Raw genomic sequence first — 23,982 nt, 5'->3', positions numbered from 1 at the left:
CTGCAGAGCTGCATTAAAGAAATGCTTAATTCCTTAGTCAGGATCCTTATGGTGGCTTTCTCCCAGACAACTTTCCTGTAAATGATTCACTATAGCTCTAAGGTGGACTGCACTCTTTCCTCTTGTCGTCCTGGACGTACCCTGACTGTCAACAGTACAAGGAGGCAATATAGCATGGCCATCTCCAAGAAAGGTTGTGAGAAGAAAGTTGCAGGTGATTGCATTTCTTTCTCACCTTAGAATCTCCCATTCCTTTCCTTTCCCTCTGTTCTCCCTAGTAACATCTAAATTGCATATATGAATGCTGATGCAACTTGATTAAGGATTTAGAAGCTCTGTTTGCCTCCAAGTTGCCTGAAGAAACAATTCAGTTGGTGCTGATTCATGACTTAATTTCAAGCAAGAATGGTAAATAACTGATCTCAAGGCTGAACAAGAGCACTGGTAGATTTTACATAGTTTATGTAGTTTTCTTCTGCTTCAACCTGCATTAAAACAAAAAAAAAGAGACAAATGTTTTTCATGGGGAATAAAGACAAAAAGTAGGTAATTCCCTGTGCAATTTTTCATGGAAGGTACTCTTAATTGCTGTTCATTAAATCCACCCTGCACTGAAATGCATTTAGAAAGTTTGGTGGGGTTTTTTGTGTTGCATTTGCATCAATTTTGCACCTCTATTATGTGATTTGCACTACTATTTTATGAGAATCAATAGAATATTAGTGCTTACTTTTGAGTATCCCAATATGTTCAGTTTATAGTTTGGCTGTATTTTTCATTTGGACCTTTTCTTTATCAGATACTCTCAAAGTTCAACTCATGACCAAAGATTCAGTTGTGGAGCCTATTTAGCCTTCTGATTTAATTTATTACTTGGCAATCAGAACAGTTATTATGTGGCTTAACATGTGGAGTCGAGATAGGATATGTAGTTCTTCAGTATTGTAAAAGGTTTCATTATTTAAATGAAATCCTGGTTTAATGCCAGTAACTTTTATAAGAATGCTCAAATTTTCATATTAAACATATATATTGGTAATTTCCTTCATTTTTAGATGTTGAATTTTTTACAAAATGACTGTAATTACTTTGTATGTTAATATAATTTGATATCCCTGGGAAAGTTCCTTTTTGTTGTGCACATTTAACTTTGTCTTGTCAACTGTCACCTCAGTTTTTGTATTTTGGTTTTCTAATTCATTCAGATATATTCTGTCTGCATTACTATGCTACTGTCAGCAAACCATGGTTTTGAGCATTTTCTAGATTATTTTGAAGATTTTTTAATTATTATTATTACTAGTAATAGGAAACAATTAGTAGTTACTTTTTAGAAGCAGGCTGTTAGAGTAATTTTAAAAAGTGTAACTTTTTCAGATAACCTGTCAATCTTCGTATTTTTCAAAAGAATAATTTTTATTACTGTAGTGTCTTCTTAATTTTGTAGCTTTCCATGTTAAAAGGGTAAAGAGGAGTATGGCAGAGAAACATGTCACGTAATATGAAACTTTTGACCCAATTGACTTTTTTTTACTAGTTTAACTTGTTGGTTTTAGGCCTTCTGGCTCAGGTTTTCTTAAGTTTCTCCAATACGTGGTCCTGTGTTCCTGAGTTTTAGTGCTTGAACCAATTAGATCTGAGAAAAACTTTCTCAAAACATAGGAGATGGGCCTGTGTGTGTAAATCACCACCAGAACTCACTGGGAAAGAATTGCAGCTGTTGTCTTTCACTGTATTAATTTCTATAATACATGTGAATGTCAACAGACTTTAAATAAAAGACATTTGCTTTGCTTAGTAGTGAGTAATTTTTTTCACTAAAAACTTCACAGCACTTGAGGAAATAAACTGATATGATCTATTATCTACTTAGAATTCAGTGAAAACTGAAGGACATGTACGTAACCACATGCTATATTTAAGTTTGGGGAGTATGTAACGCATACATAATTTGCTTAGCTGTTGTGATGAAGACAACAAGGTGTTTGGAGGAGGTTTTATTACATAATATGCATCTTTATAATTTGATAATGATTTCTCTGCAGAATATTAATCAATATTGTAGACATCAGTGTTCCAGTACTGCAAAGTAGTAATGACCTCCACATATTGATTCTCTAAACATCAATTTTTCATATTTGCTGTAAATGCTGGTGTTAGATGATTGCATTTAGCGCAGCTGTAAGCAACATGATCATAACATAGTGATTCTGTCATTTCTTAGGAGGTAAATCCATACTTCAGTCATGGATGATGTGGAAGGTGGTTATTGTTGTTGTTTGTAGAGTGTTTATTTTTTTGGTTGAGAGGTGGTGGTTTTTTGTTGTTGTTGGTTGATTGGTTGTTTTGTTTTTTTGTTGCTGTTGTTTCATTTTGTTTTTATTCTGGAAGCAATCTTCCCTGTGTTTGGTGACAGCTGTGCTATTGCCCACCTGTGGTACTTATTCAAGTCACCTGTGTTTTCTCACTTGCCAGCAGCTGAACTGAACTTACTATCAACTTTTTCCTTCCTAGCTCATTTATTTTCCTTTTTGTGAAACTGCATAGGATATATTTTACTATCTTCGGGTGGCATTTCTGTAGCCCATACAGTATTATTCAACCGCAGTCCTTAATCAAAGCTGGCAGCAATGTCAAGTCTCAAACAGAGAAGTCTGTTGGGGAAACAAGTGTTTTGTTGTTGTAAGCAAGCTGGAGCAAAATCCCTCTTTTTGGAATAAGGTAAGAGTTAGGATCCTCTTGCAGCGTTAATCCCTGAATCCGAATGTTGTCAGTGTTTTAGAGAGGAGGCGAGCAGGGGGGAAGGCGTTGTTCCCACCCCTCCCCTGCTCCCCGGCGCTCCGTGCCCGCTCCCCGGCGGCGGGACCCGCTGCGGCGCCGGCCCCTGCCCGTGCCCGCCTTGGGCGGTAGATGGTGCCAGATGAGAAGTGAAGGTGCTGCTCAGAAAGCCTCCGTCGTCGTAAACTGCTGCTCGCCATCAGGCTAAAATACTCGGCGGCTTCGGTGTTTGTTGCTTTACCCGTTGGGATCTCTGGGGTGAGAATGCTGAAAAATGAGTCAGGTGACTTGAGAGTGGTGATGGGTGAGAGGTAAAACACCAGTCGTTTTCCAAACACGTCTTCGGTAGCGTTGGAAGGTTGCAGTGTATCACTAAGGCAAGGCCACTTTTTATAGTGGGAAGGAAAATGCAGGCATTGCACTACACAGGACTTCTTCAAAACAGATTTATTTTAAAGAAATAGCACTGTCAGCTTGCATGCCTCTAATTTTGTTGCCGAGCATAGCTGAAAGCCTTATGACTTCAGAAACACGAGTGATTGATTTAAAGACTATGTGAAGGTAAGACCGCCCTGTTGACTCAGACGAAAAGTTATGTACGTGCACTTTGGATTCTAATTAGCCAGCTGTAGTGGAACATAATGAAATGTCTTTCTGCCCAAAAACTTGTTGATTAAATAAGGTAGTACAAAGGTGTACAACTGAATGTATATTAATATTATTCACATTCTTTCAGGGACAGAAGAAAAATTGCAATAATTCCTTCAAAACCAGTGATGGCAGTTGTTGCACAGTGCACAACTCCAAAAAAAAAAAAAAGAAAATAGTCTATATGAGTTTTATTACTGGGTTGCTTTTTGGTTTTGTTTCCCTCTTCTCTCTTCATCCTCTCCAGAGAAGAAACACTTACTTGATACAGTGTCAGAGGCATTTGTACATCCTTGGCAATAAAATTAGGGATGAAATGTGCAAAAAAATACCTTAGTTAATGGAGAAGATTTTACTTATAAACACATTCATCACCTGTAGAATCCATTTTTTTATGGGCACCGAAGGATAAAATGAAGAGAAGCTTCTTCTTCATTAAGTTAATTATCTCCCCAAGCTTTGTACCATTCTGATAATACCATACACAAAGCAATTATTCTGAATTGACAGTGTTTAGTGAAAACAGGAATACTGCTAATCTACTGCAGTAGCTGATTTGCAAAATAAAGACATACTGAAATAAGAGAAATCCTGCATGTTTCCTTGAAGTAGGATTTGTCAGAACCAGCAGAAGTAAACTGATAATACTGAACAGAGGCATAACATGTTTCAAAAATGTAGGGCTGGGAAATTATCTACATTAGAATTCTGGAATGAAGCACTTTTTGCATCATATTTAATATAATACCTGCTATCCTGAAATAAAAGGGGGCTTGGCATTGGTAGAACCAGGTACCCTCTGACTCTGCTGAATAAGGTCATGGCTGTCTGCAGTTCTACATGGACACCAGTTCTATAATGCCTAATATTTGTACATACTGAAATGCATAGTTCTATGCAACCTGTATTTCAGGACCACATCTGAAAAAGGTTTTGTAAGATTCTTGGCAGTGGGAAATATGTGTTTCTAATGTTCAGTGTGGCAGCCTTGAAGCAGGATGTGCAAGAGGTGGCACTGAGTTGAGATTCCCCTTTGCAAACGTAAAAAATTATAATGGGCAGAAAGAATCCTCAGGCTGTGATTTATGCTCTTCTTTTGGAAGGATTGTGGACCTTTTCCCACAAGCAGAGCCTGAGGCTTCGTAGTCTGTCCTGCTTTTGCAGTAGAGTTATTTCAGTTTTCCACTTACTTCTTCAGCACTGTGTTGTAACGTCGTACCTGTTTATTTGGTAGAGACATTGGGAAGGTATTTGTGCTTAAATTAATATTTTTTTTAAATGTCTGAATTTGTGAGGAAAAAGTTCAAACACATATGTGATTATTTTTTTTTTCCCAAACATTTCTTGAAGATTTTTTTTTAATTTGATAAAACATTAAACTGAAAAATACATTTGCACAGCCATTCTCAAAATATTTTTTTTTTTCTTAAATAATTTCAGTAATCATTCCTCAGAAAAGGAAGCTCCGTAAGGTGGAGAGGGAGGAGGTAATGAAAGTCATAGCTATAAAATTGGTGATCTTTAACATACTGACTTCTTATAGCTCCAGTCTGCCTTGTATGATACTTTTGCAGGCAGGATACTATGCTGTTCATGCTGCATAATGCTATGTGCAATAGCACTCAGCATTACCTAGAGGAAAGGTGCCTTACCAAACTGGGCTTTAAAAAGGGCTATATGACATGTAAAGAATTGTAGGAGAGGGAGGTAGATGAGGAAAAAGGAATATGGCGTTTGCTTTACTTCCTGTGATAAACTGATTAGATGACTCCTAACATACTGTCTGAAAAACAAGAAGCCTAAACTTGGCTACAGTGTGGGTAAATGGAAATCACTTAGTTAAAATGATAGAGACTGTGATTTTTATGTGTGGAAAAAAATAAAAGCTGAAAATTAGGTTTCCCCAGAATTTGCCTTAGATCTAATAGTTGCAGACATGACTTGCCTTGAAGGCATAAAGCTAGAATATGAGCAGACTTAAAAATACATATGATGGTTTCTTATGCAATGCCTTAGTAATTGGAAAAATATTGTAATATTAGTAATGTAATTTCTCTGGTCTACTGTAAAGATAAATTGTTAAACTGAATTTTCGGTCGGTAGATTTAAAGTTTATACCAGGTAAAATGATCAGTGTTGGATGATTTAGCCAGTTGATGTACTTTAATTTAAATAGAGATTGTATGGCTCATCTTTAATGTCTGAACTGGGTGTGACAAATCCTGCAGGAAGTGCTTGTAGAAAAGTGCAGATCAAATACTCCATTTAATAAAACAATGGGAAGAGAAAACTGCATCTAGTAAGTGCCTTACCCATTGGCACCGCTAGGTAGAACAGCAATTGTAACTTGAAATGTTTTTTTTTTTTTTTTTTTTTTTTTTTTTTTTTTTTTTTTAGCTGGGAAAAACTGATCAGTTGTCTGTTTCTTTAATACTGAGCAAGTCCCTAAGAGTTACCCCTGTTCTGTGTTTCTTTTGAGTGTAGTGATCACACTGAGTAAGCTTTTATTCCTTATTGGTATTCCAATGTCTGAACATCTTTAAAAGTGACCGTTGCAGAATTTACAATATTCATGCAGTAGGCTTGCCCTGAAGGACCAACCACTCTTTAATTTGTCCTTGTAAGTGCTGATGTCATGTGAAAAACAGAAGTGTGCTGGTGTTCATGAACTCTGTCTGTATGCTGCCCTGAACACTTTCAAACAAATGCAAAACAGCAGTACTATGTTTCTCTGTTGTGATTTTGTTTTAGTTTTGTTTGTTTGTGTGTGGGTTGTTTTTTTGTGGTTTTTTTTTTTGTTTTGTTTGTTTGTTTGCTTTTTCTCATTAGTCTACAATTTCAAGTTCCTAAGAACTTGATGGGAGAAATCATGTCTTGCTTTACTTTTGAAGTCCACAAAACCAGTTTTTTCTTCCTATTATCATTGGTTGTTACTAAGATGCAGCCTGCCAAAGTAATTTGAAAAATCTTATGCAGTTTTCTGCAATGGAAAGTTTTCCTGCTTTATTTCAGATAGAAACATTTGCTATAGTAAGGCTGTCTGTTAAACTGTGGAATTTGGGAGTGCTTTCTGGGTTTTAATCCAAATGCATACGTCTGCTCTTTAGGGTTGAGATATAAGGCGGGATCATCTTATATACGCACCTGGAACAGTACATCTTGACCACATCCTTTGGCTGAACAACTCTAAAACCAGAGCTAAGGTTGTATATGTAGCACTTACACGCAGTTATTTTGATGTAGCCTAAGATGATTTCTATCTTGGAGTGGGCAAACACTACCAGGTGCTTCATCTGTGTGAAGTACCCTGATGAAAGATTAAATTGTGCCTCTGAAACACTGGTGAATGCTTAACAGCATTCCTCTGAGCTAGTGTGTTGCGCCTTTTGGTAGAGAGGAACAACAGCTCTGAAATGTTTGAAGTGTGCTCCACATCCAAAGTGAGTTCTTGTCTATCCTATCTGCCATGCAGGTTCTGCTCTTGATAATGCTGAACGCATAGCAAATTATGAGTCTATGGATGTCTACTTCTAAAATTTTTCTTCCTCATCTCCTTTATCTTTTCAATCTGGAAGCATGTATTTTACTTTTTTTTTTTTTTTTTTTTTTTTAATGCAGCACTGCTGGTTTTAATAATGAGATTGCCAGAGGAATCTGAACATGCTTTTGATCAGGTGCAATATTATTTTTATCCTTCTCTTAAAAGCTGATTCTGCATGAATTTTGCCTACACTTTTCCAGAAATCATTAGCCTCTTCTAGAATATGTTGACTTATGTATAAATCAATAAAACTCAAAATGAAGAATGTTTAACACATCATGAAATGAAATGGTCCTTTTACTCTTCTCAGTTGTGCATATAATTCTTCCCTTTTAAGCATACAACTTTTGCACATTGATCTTTCAGGTGACCACAGAATTGAAACATTCAGAGGCCAGAAAAATCAATGTGGTTCAACCTGTTGTGTTAGCAGAATAGATATGGTTTAGGTTTAAAAACATGAGAGCCTCTTGGGATCCATTCTTATAAACAGATGTAGAAAATAATTTGAATCCTTTTGTTATTAGTCTTACTAAATCGGACTTCAGATCTAGCAAATCTATAAATGACAATATCTAGAGCAATAACAGTAATCTGAAGGATATTCTAAGTTTGAGATACTTTTGTGCAATTCCACACTGGTTATGGGATATCCTATTGGCAGATCAGGAATAAAGGAAATACTACATTTCAACCTTTAACATATGGAGACTGAACCTGAGATTTTAATGGTGGTAGAAAAGAAGTCTAAAATATCAGTGGAAATGCTGGTCTCTCTGATTCAGATTTGTGATCTAATCTAGACATCTAAATGGAGGAAAAAATGGCAATCTGCTTTTCTTTTTTTGTAAGCCTGTTAATATTGTATATGAAAAGATAGTGAAGAGAGTGAATATTGGATATTGGTCCAATAGCATTGTGTTACTCTGTGCAGGTAATGTGGGCAAAGAAAACGTGCCTCTTATTTGGAACCTGGGATTCTTAGTCTCATTGAAATCATTACTCCAGTTATAATCAGGCTAACACTCACAGTCATAATGATTGATCTATTACCTGATTAAAACCAATTTTTTTTTCTTTCTGAGAAAGGGAGCAAAAGGTTCAGCAGTGCATGAGACACAATCATCTCTCACTGGTTGTTATAAACCAGAAGTGCTGCTTTTCAGAACTCAGTAACTTTACCCCTTTATCACTTAGTTTCTCTGGATATATAAAAATAACCCAAAATACAAGTCCCGTTATATAGTAACAATTTACATCCCAGGTTCTTCACCAGGTGGAGTATGATGTTGATAGTGGAGTTCTCCTCTTCTTTTCTCTTGAGTGACTTTAGATTATTTTAATACTTTTACTAACATTATGCATTTACTTTTTCTTGCTTCATTGGCCCACAGTTCTCATTGCATGTGTTGAATATTTTTTCTTTTTTGTTACGCCCCCAAAATTTGTTTTACTAGTTCCCAGTGTGCATTTACTTTAGCAACCAGTAATTGCTGATTGATTATGTGTTTAAAGCCACTGGGTCCCTAGATTCAATCTGTGCCTGTACCTTCAAGGCCTCTGCTGTCATCCTGTGCTTATATTACAATATACAACTTTACAATTCTAGGCCCACAGGTCATTCTACATGGAGTGCCTACTACTGCTTATTATTAGCTAAAGAAATATATCACATTTATAATGTTTGTAGTCATTATACCACATGATTACACTAAAGTTAAAAGCAAATTAGGCAGTAGCCAGCTGATCATTGTGTAATTAGCTGTTAAAGCTGAAGCAAGCTAAAACAAGAGAAACTGAGACAGTCTGAAGTGTCCTGAGACCTCCATTATTAAGTTAATGCAAGTCTTTTTTGCCTGTTACTTGTAATGCCAATATCATGTTTTTGAGGCTACAGTAGTCTGGCCAATATCTTGTTGTATAATATATTTAAGGATGGTCAAAAGTTATTTAAAAAATAAGTCATCGTGCTACTTTATTGCAATACCATATTTCTTTTATCATACAGATATTTTTTTTTAAATTTATGATTCAGTCATCATGTTTTACTCCAAACTGAAACTTGATGTAGTACTTTCCAAATCAGGATGAATTACTTTTAACATTCTCACATTATACATTATAGTTCACGTTTATTGGCCACTTTTAAGTAAAACAGGCACAAATTATGAACTTCTGAATTCAGAAGCAATAAAAATATTCCATATAAAAATGTGCCTTGTACTTTGGACTATTTTTATATATCTATTTATGTATATTTAGTAAGTAATAAAACAGTGAAGTCACTGAGATTCGAAAAACAGCACTTGAAGTTTATAATAGTGAGTGAGAGAAGATATTGTCTCATGTACTACTGAACCTTTTGCATCTTCCTTGGAAAGAAAAGAAAATGTTATTGAGTTATCAGAACCTTGGCTTTATTTAGTAAAATAGTTCACATGCTACTTTGATTAAGAAATGATGTTGTTTAAAGCTAAGAAAATTCCTTCAGAATTCTCTTAAAGAGAATTGTATTCTCACCTAGATTTTGATGAAATAATTACAAAATAATAAATGTGAAAGCTGTAATGATGTGGGTATGCAGTTATGAGTAGGTGTCTTCAGAAAAATCAATAGGAAAGTTCTCCAGGGTAAGCTTCAGTAGTTCAGATGTTTTTGAAATATTTTTAATTTTGTGCACATCACCTACAGCCACCTACACCCCCCCAATGTACCAACACGTGCAGAAGATGAACTGACATGAGCATAAAGGACACCTTGTGCTACTAGGGACTGCAGAGCTGTTCCCTATATGTAAAGATAATCAAATGTGCTATTACACCATTTTTTCAAGTGAAGTGGTACCCACATGACAATTATATCAAATACATTGCTAAAAATTACCACAAATCCAAAAGGAGATTGAATTGTGGTTGCTATGGAAACTGTAACATGCAGCTTCCTGACTTGATGCGTGCAAAATTTCATCTTTAATATCACACTGATACATGTTTAGCTTTTTTTTTTTTTTTTTTTTACACACTTGAATAGGTGAAGATGGATTTTGTGTTGAATAATATATTCATTCAAGTTATACTTCTCTGGCATGCCATCTAGTATTTTTTGTTAGTTGCAGAGTATTTATAGATGTTTACAGATACTTTTCTATATAAATGCTGAAAAGAAATATTAAGTCTTCTAATCATATGTTTCTTAAAAAGGAAGGAAGATGATTTACCTGAAAAGTATGTTTTATAGAAGGCTTGGTGGATTTTTGTGGACACACAAAGAAGTACCTCACATGGAAAACAAGGATCTTGGAATAAACCCAGTAAAGACATTGGAATTTATTTGCACAAATGCTTATAAGCATCAAGTTAGCTGATTATCAAGTGTCATCACTGGGGCTTACACACAGTCACTGTGAAGTGACACATAGATATCTACGCCATGTTGGGTGTGAAAACCTCTGTCATAATAAAACTTCATTTGGGAACCAGTGATTTGAGAATCTGGTTATTTCCCCATGCAGAAGGAGATGGTAGCACAGCCACAGCTGAGGTGAAGGGTCTGTTGAAGCTCCAGCCCCAGCCACCGAGCAGGCCTGGCTGCACACACTGAGCCCGGGCCGGGGGTGGGGGGGGATTTCCGCTTTGTCACCTCTGGCACTGACTTTTGTAGTGTTATAAGTAGGTTGTTACTAGTATCTTATGCAGATAATTTAAAGCTTGTTCAGGCTATCTATGCTAGCACTGCATTAACATGACTTGGTAACATGCCCTTAAGTATTAATGCATTAGAAGATGATAAAATACTTAGGAACCATGACACAATGTGAGATTCAATGTAATTATTGTTTTGCAGGATCTCTAGGGATTGTGGCTTGATGCTAGGAGAGCAGAACACCTCTTGGTCGCAAAGAAAGTGAAGTACATCTTGAGAGAATGACTGAAAATACAGATGGAGTGGGGTGGGGAACCATAAAATCACATTTGTTACTGTAAGAGTACATGCAAGCATAGTACTGGGCTTCTCAAGACAGAGGTTGATAAATGGTTCAAGCCTGGACTAGGATTATTTGAACCAGCAATTCTCAATAGTGCTGTTCTGGTAGTAATGTTTTTCTAAGATGTAGTATAGACAAAGCCCAGGCATTTTTAATCACTCTGTATGACCTTGGTCTGACTAATGTTGCACAACAGTGCTTAAAAAGTATTTGGATATTGTCTATAGAATGGGTCTTAGTAGATCTGGCTTTACTGGACCTTCCTTCATTAAAAATTACCTGTCCAAGTAAGTCTCAGTGTCAGTCATCTCTCCAAGTAGTAGCTGGCATCTAAAAGCTGCTAATTTAACACCTGTCAAAGTTACCAAAAGTAACTGAACAAAGTCCTGAATATTCACACTCTTAACAATAGGAGGCCACCAAAGCTGCAGAGAGAAACCTCTCTTATATTCACTTACATTCACTTATATGAAATGTAGTTTCTTTAGCATATAGAAAATAGTTTTTTTTTTTTTTTTTTTTTTTCAGAGCAAACCCATAAAACAACAGCCTTGTTTGATAACAAATAAAATGGAATATTAGCACAGCTTCTTTGGAATTGTTCAGAGGTCTTAGATTTGGCTGTTTGTTAGTGGCATTTTGAGACTACTTTTATCCACATATACTTCATCAAAGTATAGTTATATCTATGCATTAACTCTTATGTATTTAGAGCTCTTAGTTTGCTGAAGTGATTTCAGGATAATTGTATTTTGGAGGTTTTTTTTTTTTTTTTCAGGGGCCTTGGTTTAGTGTCTTTTATGAAATATATTTAAATTCTAGTAGTTAATCTTCTGTGCTATAATAATTTCTCTTTCCTCCTAGGTTACAAGTATATATTAGAAAGAATTACATTCATAATGATGTAGAGTTTTCAAAATTTTTTTCCAACATTAGTTGTATGCTGTTGATTTTTATCTATAAAGTTGTGTCGCTAATTCTTTTTAAATTTTTGGGTCATTGTTATGCTAAAAGAAAAAAAGGATATTTACTCTGATAAACTATTTGGTAGGGGAAGAAAAGAGTGAGTTGTAAGTTTGCTTTAAATTTAGTCCTACATATGTTCAGATTTTTTTTTCAGTTTGTTTTTTTCAGTAAACATTTGAAGTCTAAAAGGTATTAAAAAAAAAAAAAAAAACAAAAAAAAACAAAAACCTGTCACAGCTGGTAGATATATTTGTGTGAAAGGCAAAATTCTAGAACTTTCATTACATTAACCTAAATGGTCATTTTGAAATTTTTGCTGATAGAGCTCTTTTAAACTGTTTTTTAAAGTGTCAGTTATCAACCAGTTAACTGCAGCAATGGCATAGGACATCATCACATTCCTAAAACAATGTGGAGTTTAAAGTAAGCAGTTTGGAAATACAATTTTGGCTATTAGCTATTCAGTGGTCTCTTTAATATTTTTAATGAGAAACATTTGTGGTAGTAAAATGGGTATGTCTGCAAATGAGTGTCAAGGAGATGCTTTTCATCTTTTCACTGCCTGACTGCATTTATAGACAGGTGGTGGTGGTGTTACCTGTAACTCAGCTAGCTCTAATTTATCTGTCTTGGATTCTGAGAGTGGTGTAATGGCTGTGGTATAGGCTTAGTTGCCAAATGACTATATGTGATTACACATACTTCCAAAGCTAAATCTGACATCAGTTTTTGGTCAAAAGCTGTAGAGGCAGTAGCAACAAAATTTTCTCTCAAATCTGTGAGAAATATTAGTAAGACTTGTAGGCAAGAAAATTTTTTCAACTATTTATCTTTGCCCTGGAGTGTGAGAGAGGAAGGATGCTGCTGTTTGATTTCAGCTACTGAATACAAACATCTCTGTTCTGTCTGATGTAATATTGCTGTAAGTCCCTTCCAACTGAAACTCTGCTCTGCTCTTCAAAGCTCATTTTAGCACTCTGAAACTCTTTCACGTCAGTAAAATGACAGGATACTTATGGAGACCTATCTTGCCAACAAGGTTTAAAATGGGAGGTTTGTTAGTTTATTTTTCCCAGTTTTAATAAGAGAGGCAAAAATATGAAGCACCACATAGGATCTACACTGTGTCACAGAAATCTCATCAGGTAGTAATCCTAAATCACTGCAGCTCCACTGAGTCTCATCTGAACTACCAGTTTGCAGGTACCACCAGACACTCAGCTATTGCTAGGAGGTGGAGACACAGCATCTAGGTCTCCTGGAAGTCTTGTGCCTTATTCAGCTCCTCCTTTCTCTTTACAGAAATACTTTCTCTCCTCCCTAGGATCTGTATTAGTTTTCCTGTCTATTTGCAGCAAGGACTGTGAAGCTGAAGCACTTGTGCAGCTGTTCACTTCCACTGACTGAGTCTTCTCTTTTCAGCTGAAGATGAGGATTGTTTGTGTTATGGTTTTCAGCAATGCGCAAGTAATTTATGGTTAAGTACTGTATAGTTAGTATCTTAAAATAAGTATTTTAGTGTTGAGTGGCAAGGAAAAAGATGTTCTTACTCCTAATTACCACAATTCCCATTCCCCACAAGCTAGATGAAGCATTTCTGCTTTTGTGCTATATTGGTACAAGAAAGGGGACTAAAAAGCAATTGAGACATTTTCTCATAGTTTGGATCACAGTAACACAAAGCCATCACAGTGACTTTCTGATTGTCTCTTGTGTACTCTTGTGTATAGGTTATGCAAGGAGGTATTGTAACTGACATGGCAGTACACAGTTCCCACTGTGTAGTAGCTCTGCCTATTCTGCTAATACTCCTTTGAGAAACAGTGCCTAGTTCTGGGGCCTCATTTATTCCCCACAGTTTGAGATATGTGTTATTGAAAAAGGAAAGGTTGGAGAAACATCAGGTTCCTTTTTAAACTGATTTCACAAAAGCTCAATTAAATGGTGATTTGATCTTACGCAGCACAAATATTATTTGCCCGGCAGAACTATCAGTGGGGCTTCAGGTTGAGTAGCACTTTCCTGCGGAGGTTTGGACATGTTTCCTGGGCACATCTACTGTAAAAGATTTGAGCTTTCACTTGCATCCTTACAAAAGGCATATATATGTATTTAACTGAGAAGTGTGGATCCCTAAAGTGCTGAAATGGATATCCAGCTCCTGTTGGTTATAGGATGAAACTCTGAACAGGCACATATAGGCTCTATTCCACTTATAAGCACAGATAGGTTTGAGTTTGTTCTGAGTGCCTGTTCAAGTCAAAGCATGATTTTTACCATTGCTATGAGGAATGCAGGTCTTTTGAAAATTAACCGTTTGGTTCATTGTTTAGAAGATGAAGTAGCCACTGTGTGTCAGAATATTGGGAAGGCTGCTGTGAACTGCTGGCACGTGTTCAAGCTGATGATGAGAGTTGTTGTGCCTCTTTTTCAGCTTTTCTTAAATTGTTATTTCAATCCCCATACAGCTCTTATGTTGATGTCATAAACTGAGGATTTTGTATGACATAATTCTAGCCTCTTTGAATTAGTGGTGGCAGTTAGATTACTATTATTGATAATGCCTGCAGGCGGGAAACCATTAAGGTGTCATAAACTTAGTAACCTTCTATGACATAATACTAATCTTTTTAATTTAGTTGTTATACTTAGGTTGCATCCCAAGGGTCCCTGTTCTAGTGCCTGGTGAATGTTTGAGCATAGGATGAAACTATTCTGAGAACTGCTAAACTTTTTATTTCTTACAACTTTTGATTAACAACTACAGCAGCACATACATCAGAAGTATTTTCCATTTGCTGTTTTTAAGATGATGACAAGTAATACAAGAACATATTTTCAAAAGCTTTCATAGTATAATTAAGAACAGATGAGAGATAAATGGATAGGAATCAAACCGAAGAAAGTCAGGATTTTGAAATAAGTGTAGATAAAACTTTTTCAACAATGACCAGCTTACAGATTATTGTGACTCTCTTCTTACAGCTATCCCCATGTTTTGGCATTTAATGGCTACAGACTAACTTAAATAGAAGGCTAAATCCTGAACATACAGGATAAATCTATAAGTCTAAATGATACAAATATATAGGATAAAAAAATTAATTTGCTGAATTTTACGTTTTAAGACTGGTGAATGGGATTGGAATGATTTTAAGATATGCGTGCATGTGGTCAGAATATCGGAAAGTTTGGCAAATTCTTGTTTACTGTTGATATTCTGTGTTGTTTTAGCATCAGGTCAGGACGAATGGCATGTTTGTGAAAGCTCATTCACCGAAGGACATGCTTTTCATGTATTAGCTAGGTAAAATTGCAGAGAGGAGTTTGGCAGAATCCCTCAAAGGGACAGGAATTTAACTTTTTTTTTTTTTTTTTTTTTTTTTTTTTTTTTTTTTTTTTTTTTTTTTTTCCCCAAATAACATCACAAATTCCTTGGACCCTTTGAGGTATAAAACACTTTAAACCTTTAGTCCTAGAAAATATCTCCACAGCAAGTCAAACATTGGTTCTCAGTATCTGAAAATGCCACTGCTTGCTGTGGTGTAAGCTTTAATTCAGCTTGCATGTATATAAACCTCCACTGCTGATTTTGAACAGCAGGTTTGGAAAAACATTTGTTTGAGATTTTTTAGAGTGTGTGGATTATGGATAGTAACAGACATAGCTAAAGAGACAGAAAAAACAGACAACATATTGAAGTTCCTCTTTCAGAGCAACCAAAATGCTTTGTGACTGAGTTTGGAATTGGGACTTATATGTAGAAACAGGCAAGAAGCAACATTACGGTAAGGTAAGCCAGATAATATATCATCAAAAAAGCCTGTTCAGACAACCAGTCTGTAAAAAAAACAGGAATCCAGCAGGCAGTGCATATAGAATATGATCTTCTAAGGAGCATTGTGTAAGACTTGAAAGTCACAGTTAAGTGATATATGAACACCCACTTGCAGCGAGCGCTGGGAGGATAGTAGGAGGATACAGAGCTAGCCAACCAGAAAACCAGCAGGTATCAAAGCCAACAAGTAACCATGCACTGGACAGCATCAGACATATTAGTCAGTCGAGTGGCAGTGGTTGTGAGGCAGACCGTTTAAAACTGACTCTTCTGGGGGTGGTAAGAGTAGCCAGAACTAAAGAAGTTACATATTAAGGAATAATATGTTTACTGTACATATCATATTAGTATATTTTCTCTTCTTCAGTAGTAAGAAACAAAAATCAAGGAAATAAAATGTCTCCTACTGTGTTGTTCACCTGCTGCCTATTGGTGTTGCTCTCCTGCCGTCTTCTCCATCTGCTTTAAATCCTTTTCTGAAATGTGCTCTCCTTAAAAATAAGTTCTTATTAATTTCATGAAGAACAAATTAAGAAATAGCAAACACAGAGACATTTTGTTTAATTACAAGCAATTAGAACATAATGGGGAGAGGAGCAGGGAAGAAAAACATTAGACCAATTATGAATATTCTAAAAAGAAGAAGATCTGTCAGATCCTAGCAGCCATATAAAATTTTTAATTTGTCTTTTCCTGGGAAAACTGCCATTGTAATTAATGAAAATTTTCATTAGCGGCGGCTTTAGGATTTTACTTCATGTAACTAAAACACTGTCTAAGATAATAAATAGTAGTTGAGAAATGTGACAGTACATTGGTTGTGAAGTAGTACATAAGAAACGGTCTAATCAGCTACACCTTCACTTCTATTCACCTGCTTTGCATTTTATGTATTTTGTTTACCTTGGAAAATGAAAGCTATCCGTGCCTGCTAATTGAATCCTCCTCATCTTTAGCCTTTCATACCTTTTATACAAGCATATTCCTTTAGAAATGGGTAATTCTCTTCCCCATTTCAAGTTATTAATACCCAGTATTAATCTCCTCACTTTTTATGGTAAGGAGTCTCTTTTGCTCATATTGCGTTCAGTGGCTGGATATCATACGTGATAGCTTATTGCTGCGGAAATAGTCTTCTGCTGTGTTTATGTAGGTTTCTTTTTAAACAATTATTACTGAAAAGAGTGTATTTATATTTGATGAGCATTGCCTGTAAGTTAAATGAGTTTATCAGAAACTAAGAGCAAGAAGCTGCCTTCCTCAGTTTTGCTCCTGCTTTATGTAGCAGTACAGTTCAGTGGAAGTGAATGTAAAGAGGGTAGTTGTAATTGAAGGATAGATTGCGTACACTATGAAATTATTTTTTAAGAACTTCAACCTTTTCCACTGTAATATGTGGTAGCAGTAGTGTAGCTTTGCAATTGAGCATGATGGAATTTACACACTGTGTTAACCTTGCATAAAGGTTAGGAAGGAAAAAATTCTCCATGTAAAATGTGTTCTTAATTTCATCTCTGGTATGCTGACTGAGGCTGCAGGAGCAGGCTGTAGCCCAAGTGAGAGGGTGTGCAGGAGACTTTTCCCTAGTTTTGAATACTCCTGCATGTTGAGTGACTATTGTGAGGTCTCATTATCAGCTAACAGGGTGACCTTCAGCATATCACTTGACTTTGGCCTTCTGTTTCCCCATCTGTTTAAATATGATGAGCTATGCTTTTCCCATACTTTTCTTGCCATCTCCACTTGCTCTTTTCTGTAGTCTTTTTACATAATTGGTTTAAAAAGCATAATTTTTAACTTTTTATGTTTGTATATAATTAGGGATAAATTAGATTTTCTTGTTGTACTGGCTAGAGTAGTACTCTCTTTTCTGGGTAAGAGACTATCAACACATGAATTTTTATAAAAGTCCACTAGACTTATGGGGAAGAGTCTTTCACATTGCAGGAAAAAAAAAAAAAAGATTATTTCTTTCATTGCCTTTCTATTTCTGCAGAACTAAGGAAATATCAAGGAGCCCTATAATATTGTAAAGTTTTAACAGTCACTTTTATTAACAGTATGAAACTATATTTTTGGGGTTACTTATGCTGTCAAGTAAAAAGAGACACTTGTGAGTGACCTGGAATAAGCAAAAATGAAGAAATTAGAAATGAAAGACTGGTTTATCTTCTACATCTATTGTAAAATTAGAAGACTGAAGAAAGCATTTCTGTCATCCATACACCATAATGCTGCTGTTAAAGTTCAGTCTTTCAAGAGGGATTTAGGTCTTCTAAAAGTCTACTAGCAACACTGTTCTTGCATTTAATCTATGTATTTCAGCAGACCAAAAGAAACCAACCACTAGTTAACAGAAATTCCTACAGGGCAAGATGCGATTTTGTAGATGCCTCAAGATTTTGGACTGGCAAATATGAACAAACATTAGGCTGGGCCCAGATTATAACCTTGAGCTGAGATGACCTGTCAGTCTGATAAAATGCTCTCCTTTCAATGTGATGCTATGATGTAAATGTCATGGTTTGCAATGCTACTTCTGCCTGGAAAGTCCGTGCTCCAAGCTCTGAAACAGTGATTTTATTATGTGACTTCAAAGGAAGAAGGTTACTTGAAATCCTCTCTCCTCTCTGTTTTGTCTCATACAATGTACTGTAGTAAAATAAAAGGTCGTTGGCTACCTTGACTCATAGGTAAAGAATTGCATGTCATGGAATAATAGCATTGTCTGTTAAAAAAAAAAAAAAAAAAAAAGCCACCATAACAAATAGTTTAGCATTCATATTTGGATCTCTGAATTTTCAGAGTCTCATTGCCAAAGCCTTTCTTTACATGTTTCCTTTCTGGACTGAAGGTAGGGAGCAAAAACCCTGGCTCTGTTGTTAAGTGCCATTAGCACTTGTGCATAGTGCAACTTATGGAGAAAAAAAAATGGCTTAATGGTTAAATTTTTGTTTTGTTTTCAATGTATAATGCTTACTTTGTGTAGTTCATTGATATTTTACAAGTTACCATAAAATTTATGTGTATTCAACAAAAATAAATAGAATAAGTTATAATTGGAGAAAGCTTTCAGGTTTTTAGTGAAGCTCTTCTGTAACTCTGCCGAAAGTGATTATGTAGTGTTCCGCTGAAAATGAAAGAAATTATGTGGCTACTGTATTATTCATCCTTCACAGAACTGTAGGTTACTTTTTGTTGGAAAAGGCTGCTATGGACTGCATAGACCAAGGACCTACCCAAAACATGGCCTCAGAATGTTGTTTCTCAAGTCATTGTCCTGCTGAGTTTTCAGTGGTTCTCAGGGATGCAGATTCTGCAAACTCTCCAGGCAACTTGCTTCAATATTCAACAAATGTCATGGTGGAAAAAATGTTTCATAGTATCTACCTGGAATTTTCTCTGTTTCAGTGTCTGTTTTCTTCCATCTTCCATAAGAGTCTGCCTCTGCCTTCTGTAGACTCTCTCATTAGATAGCTGAAGACAGTGATAATATCTTCCTTTAGCATTTTATTTTTAAAACTCAGCAGACCTAATTCTCGCAGCCTTTGTACATCTTGTACTGCACCCCCAACCATTTTGGTGGCTCTTTGCAGCATTTTTCCTTTATATCTGTGTATGTCTTATACTGCGGAGCCAAAATTTGGTTTCTAAAGTGCAGAATAGAAGAGAATAATCACTCTCCTCAACTGTTGGCTGTACTGTTACTAGCACAGCTCAGGAGGTGTTGGGCCACCTCTACTGTGAGGGCAGACTGGTGATTCATATGCACTTGTTCCACACAGGTCTAAGTTATGGAGTTATTCTGTCCCCAGTGTAGGACTCTGCATTTTTTTGTTGTTGTTGTTGAACAGTGTTATTATTCTGCTTTTCAAAGTATATTAAAAAAATACATTTGTTTTAGTACATAACAGTTTAAAACGCTCTTGTTTTTGTGCAAGTAGAACCTTAAGTGTAATTCTGAATGTATATAAACCTGTCTCTGCCTTGTTTTCTTCTGTTAGTCTCTGTACCAAGCCTTCCAGTATTTTTTATTTATAAAAGTTATGTTTATAGAAGTGACAATTTTGAATAAAGTATTCAGAGAGTTCTGGGTCTGAATATACTATTTCTCTCTCAGCACTATAGGATGTTAATTCAGTATTCAAGCTATTAGAGAAAATAAGTTATTCAAGATACTCAGAAGAGACTGCATGAAATTTTAGAGTTTCTAAAGAGAACAAAATACTTGGGCTCTTTTTCATTTAACAATCTAAGGACATGTAAATGAAACACAAGATGAAATTCTGTGCTAGGCAATTGCCCAAAGTTCTAATTTGGTACAATGTGACGTAGAACAGAATCACCGAATCAAATAATATTGATGTTTAAGTGTAACATAAATGACATGGAATTTGCACAGACTGTACAATGAATTGAAAATACGTTCGGATGGAATTTGCCTCTCTTTGCTTCATGGTACTTGTGTAAGTTGATGGCAGTCACTGTGGTTCTATTCATGATCACAAGTAGAAACAGGCATCTCCAGAGATGTCTAAGAAAGGTCAGACGAATTGCTTTCTGGAGGTGCCTGTCTCTGTATTGACTATATGTAGCCTAATGTTACCTGCTGAAATTACGTGTGGGCAATCTCTCTCACACTATTTTTTGAAAAAACCTGGTTGTACATGTTAGATATATACTGGAAGAACAGCAATTGTGTATTTTTTGGCCAGATTACTCTTCCTTTGCACTTAAAGAGTTTAATTTACTCAGTTTTCAAAACTTGGGTGCTATTCAGCTAAGAAGTGCCCCACCATAAAGCCCTGCATATTACACAGTTAATGTTTCAAAAAGGAGATTAAGGATTTTTTTAGTTAATAATATCCTCAGATAGTAGTGTCAATGTATGTATTAAAAAAACTAAGGTTTGGTTTTTGTTTGTTTTGTGTGTGTGTGTGTGGTTTTGTTTTGGGGTTTTTTTGTAAGGTGGCAGCAACAGTGTTTAGAACAGAATATTCAGCATACTTCACTCAGATTTATGTGTTCCTTGATAAAGTCTTAGTTATGTCAGTGGTCCATGGAGATACGTTTGTACCCAAGACTGACAATATACTCACACTTTTTATGTGCCTGGTTTAGAAATATATTAATACATTTATTATTAAATAGATAATTTTCCCATTTTTAAATTACCTTACTGTTGGACTTTTATTCAGACAGAAGTAATCATACCCCTGTTTATTTTCTGTTGTTAATAGCCTTTTAACACATCTTCAACAAATAAGGCAGTGCACTATATAGGTTCAAGGGAGCTACTGTCAGAAACAGGTACTATTTTGGATTTTACATGATGACAGCAAATGCAAGACAATTCTGTATTTCTTTGCTTTCTTTTTATTAAAAGAAGCTCATTTTCAAACAATGTGCTTATCTAATTTAATATTTAATACTGTTTAAGTCTTACTGCACAATGTTTCACAGGTTTTAAAATTTCTTGATTTATGGATTACGACTATGTTTTTGGCATAGCAACTGATAATTGCAGTGGTGTGTACTAGAAGAAAGAAATATTGATACTGTGTAAATGCACTGAAGACTTTGGGTAGGTATGTCAGTGCTCTACAAAAAAAATGTTATTAACAGAAATGCATTTATGTAGCAATGATCTCAGAAAAATATTTCAGACTTTTTTACTGACCTAATAACTTTGTCCATGGATTACTTGAATGTTCTTTAAAATACAGGGCCACCTTTAGACACAGTCATATATGCATTCCCACACACCAACATACAATAAAGAAAGTGAAGTGTGGTATTTTCCAATACAATCAGAAGAGTAATTTCAGGTATGCATGATTTGTTATTGCCAAATATGAGTATAGCAAATTAAATCTCTAGAGCTCTGATACTGTTTTAAAATGGCACAGACTCTGTGCATAGGTATTTGGAAGCTTATATTCTAATGTCAAATAAACTCCAAAATCAGAAAAAAAAAAAAAGTCAGGAAGTTGTGGTGTCTTGAATGTTCTTTTGTGTCAGTGCAGAGAGAGGTTTTTGGCTAGTCGGTGATCTGCTTCATTTTCCTGAATCACACTAGGACCTCTTTTCCAGGTTTTCCTCTGTGCGTTTGAAAACTGAAAGAGACACTGAGCTTGTCTACAGGACTGGGAACTCCTGTAGGTGAGAGAGGGAAAGTAGCTAGTGTTATAGTCTCATAGTTTGTATATAGGCCAGTAATAGCACTTCTCACTGCTAAGTGCATTTTAGGTCGATTTGCATGTGAATTGAATTGTATGAGATTAGGGGAAAACAAACAAACAAAAAACCCAAAACAAACAAACAAAACCATACCAAAAAAACCCAAACAACAACAGGAAAAAAACCTGGAAAATGTTGGAAATTGAGCTAAGTTCCATGTGAAAGTGCGAATTTGCTAAATTCATTTCTAGTGGATGAAACAAAGATATTTTTTATGAAAAAATGTAAGAGTAAAGATATAGCTAGGAACTGGCTTCCAGGGTCACTCTGGAGTCTGAGCTCTAGAGTGATACTCATGATGTGACATCCATCAGTTGAAAAAGCTTCAGATGTTTAAGAGCTTGATTGTAGACATTTACTTCTGATAGTCCATTTCTGAATCTGTTTAGTCTTGTGTCATGATTCGTTGATCCTGACATTTCCCTGGTTTCAATTTTTTCCACAGAATCGTTCAGGAAAGTGGACCTAAGATGTACTAGTAACTTTGTGCCTATCATGTTGCTGAATTTATTCATACCTGTGTTGCATGCAGTTGTTAGCATGACCAAAGCACAATCATTAGTGTGGACCATAGGAGTGATTAATATTTCTCCTAAACATACTATCACTAGATCTTTAGTAACATCTTTTTTACATGCTAGTCTAATTATCCCTACAGAGTAAATTGTATGGTATTTCCTTTGACCGTTTGAAAACCTAAGATCTGAGGCTGCTTTGCAATGGTTTGAAATCTGTGTTTCCAGGGAGCTCAGTTATTTCAAACCAGATGTTTAACCACTAAATTGCATTTCTATCTCAACTTGTTACCTAGATAGGAATATCCCTAATGACTATATTGAGACAACTGGCAATTATCATACAGCAGATAGCTGCTATTAATATGATGCTATGTCATCGATGATAATTAAAACCAGAAAAATACCTCAGTTTTAGTCAATGAATGGTCCAGATGCTTAATAAAATAACTCATTCAGTGTTTTCAAAATGAGGATTTCTGAACCCCTACATATACAACATGACATAAAATGTTTAGTAAGATGAAACTCAAGCAACAGTAGAACAAGATTCACCTACTTTGAATAGGGAAGTATACCACTTAAAGTGGTATTGGTAATTCCTTCAGTTATTGAAAAAAGTAATGCACGACATGCAGGCTGTAAATGTCCCAGCATTTGTTAACGTCAACATTGTTAACATTAGGATAGATCTGTACTAGTAAAACAAAGATAAACAGTATGACCAAAGGGAGTCTCCTGTCTCATTCACAGTTTTAAGTGTTGAGAAGTATTTTGAAGCTATTACTCAATGATGCAGGAATCAACTTGTAGAGACACAATGGATTTTTTTTTTTTCTTTTAAAGTACACTACAGAAAAAGGGCAGCTGTTTTCCTCAAGGCTTGCATTCTTCTAATCCATCCTTAAGAGGAAATCAATACAGATTCTCTCAGAGGCTTTCAAGGCTGTCTCCCATGTCGTGTGGAAAGGAACAGAAGAAGCAACTTGTTTCAAGAAATCAGGGATGTCAAACTTCAACAGGCTGTGGACCTGTCTTTATTCTTACTAGGCTTACTGTTTTCAAAGAAGTAAAATAAAAAAATCTCCCTTCTCAAAGGTACTTACCTCATCATTATGATTCACCTTCCAGAGCTCTTTGCCCTCCTACCTGATCTTCAGTCAGCAACCTAGATAAATCAATAACTGAAACAATGCCCTCCTGCTTCCATTCTTTTTTTAAAACACTCTGAATGGTATGAATGTTATGTTATAGCCATAAAGTCACAAAGCACCTTCTCTATTGCTGTACAGCAAACAGAGCTCAAAGGTCTCAGAGTTGTTAATAATAAAGCCCCAAAAATGGAAACTTCATATATTTTAAAATATTAAAAGTAAATGACAGAATTTATAGTAACTGAGTAATCATTTGCAACTCTGAAATAATTTTCTAACTCAACATTCCTGACCTAATAATGAATAATATTGCCACT

General features: G+C 35.7%; 1 protein-coding gene across 2 annotated transcripts in view; it reads left to right on the top strand.

Annotated features, from left to right (window-relative positions):
• The window catches only part of CSMD1 (CUB and Sushi multiple domains 1), a 1,084,328-nt gene that overhangs the window by 69,158 nt on the left and 991,188 nt on the right, over positions 1-23,982 (top strand). The gene's annotated exons all lie outside the window — the stretch shown is intronic.

Source organism: Columba livia, chromosome 3 (genome assembly GCF_036013475.1).
Source record: "Columba livia isolate bColLiv1 breed racing homer chromosome 3, bColLiv1.pat.W.v2, whole genome shotgun sequence".
NCBI classification, from domain to species: Eukaryota; Metazoa; Chordata; class Aves; order Columbiformes; family Columbidae; genus Columba; species Columba livia.
Note: the sequence above shows the minus strand (reverse complement) of the source record. Positions and strands in the feature narration are given on the sequence as shown.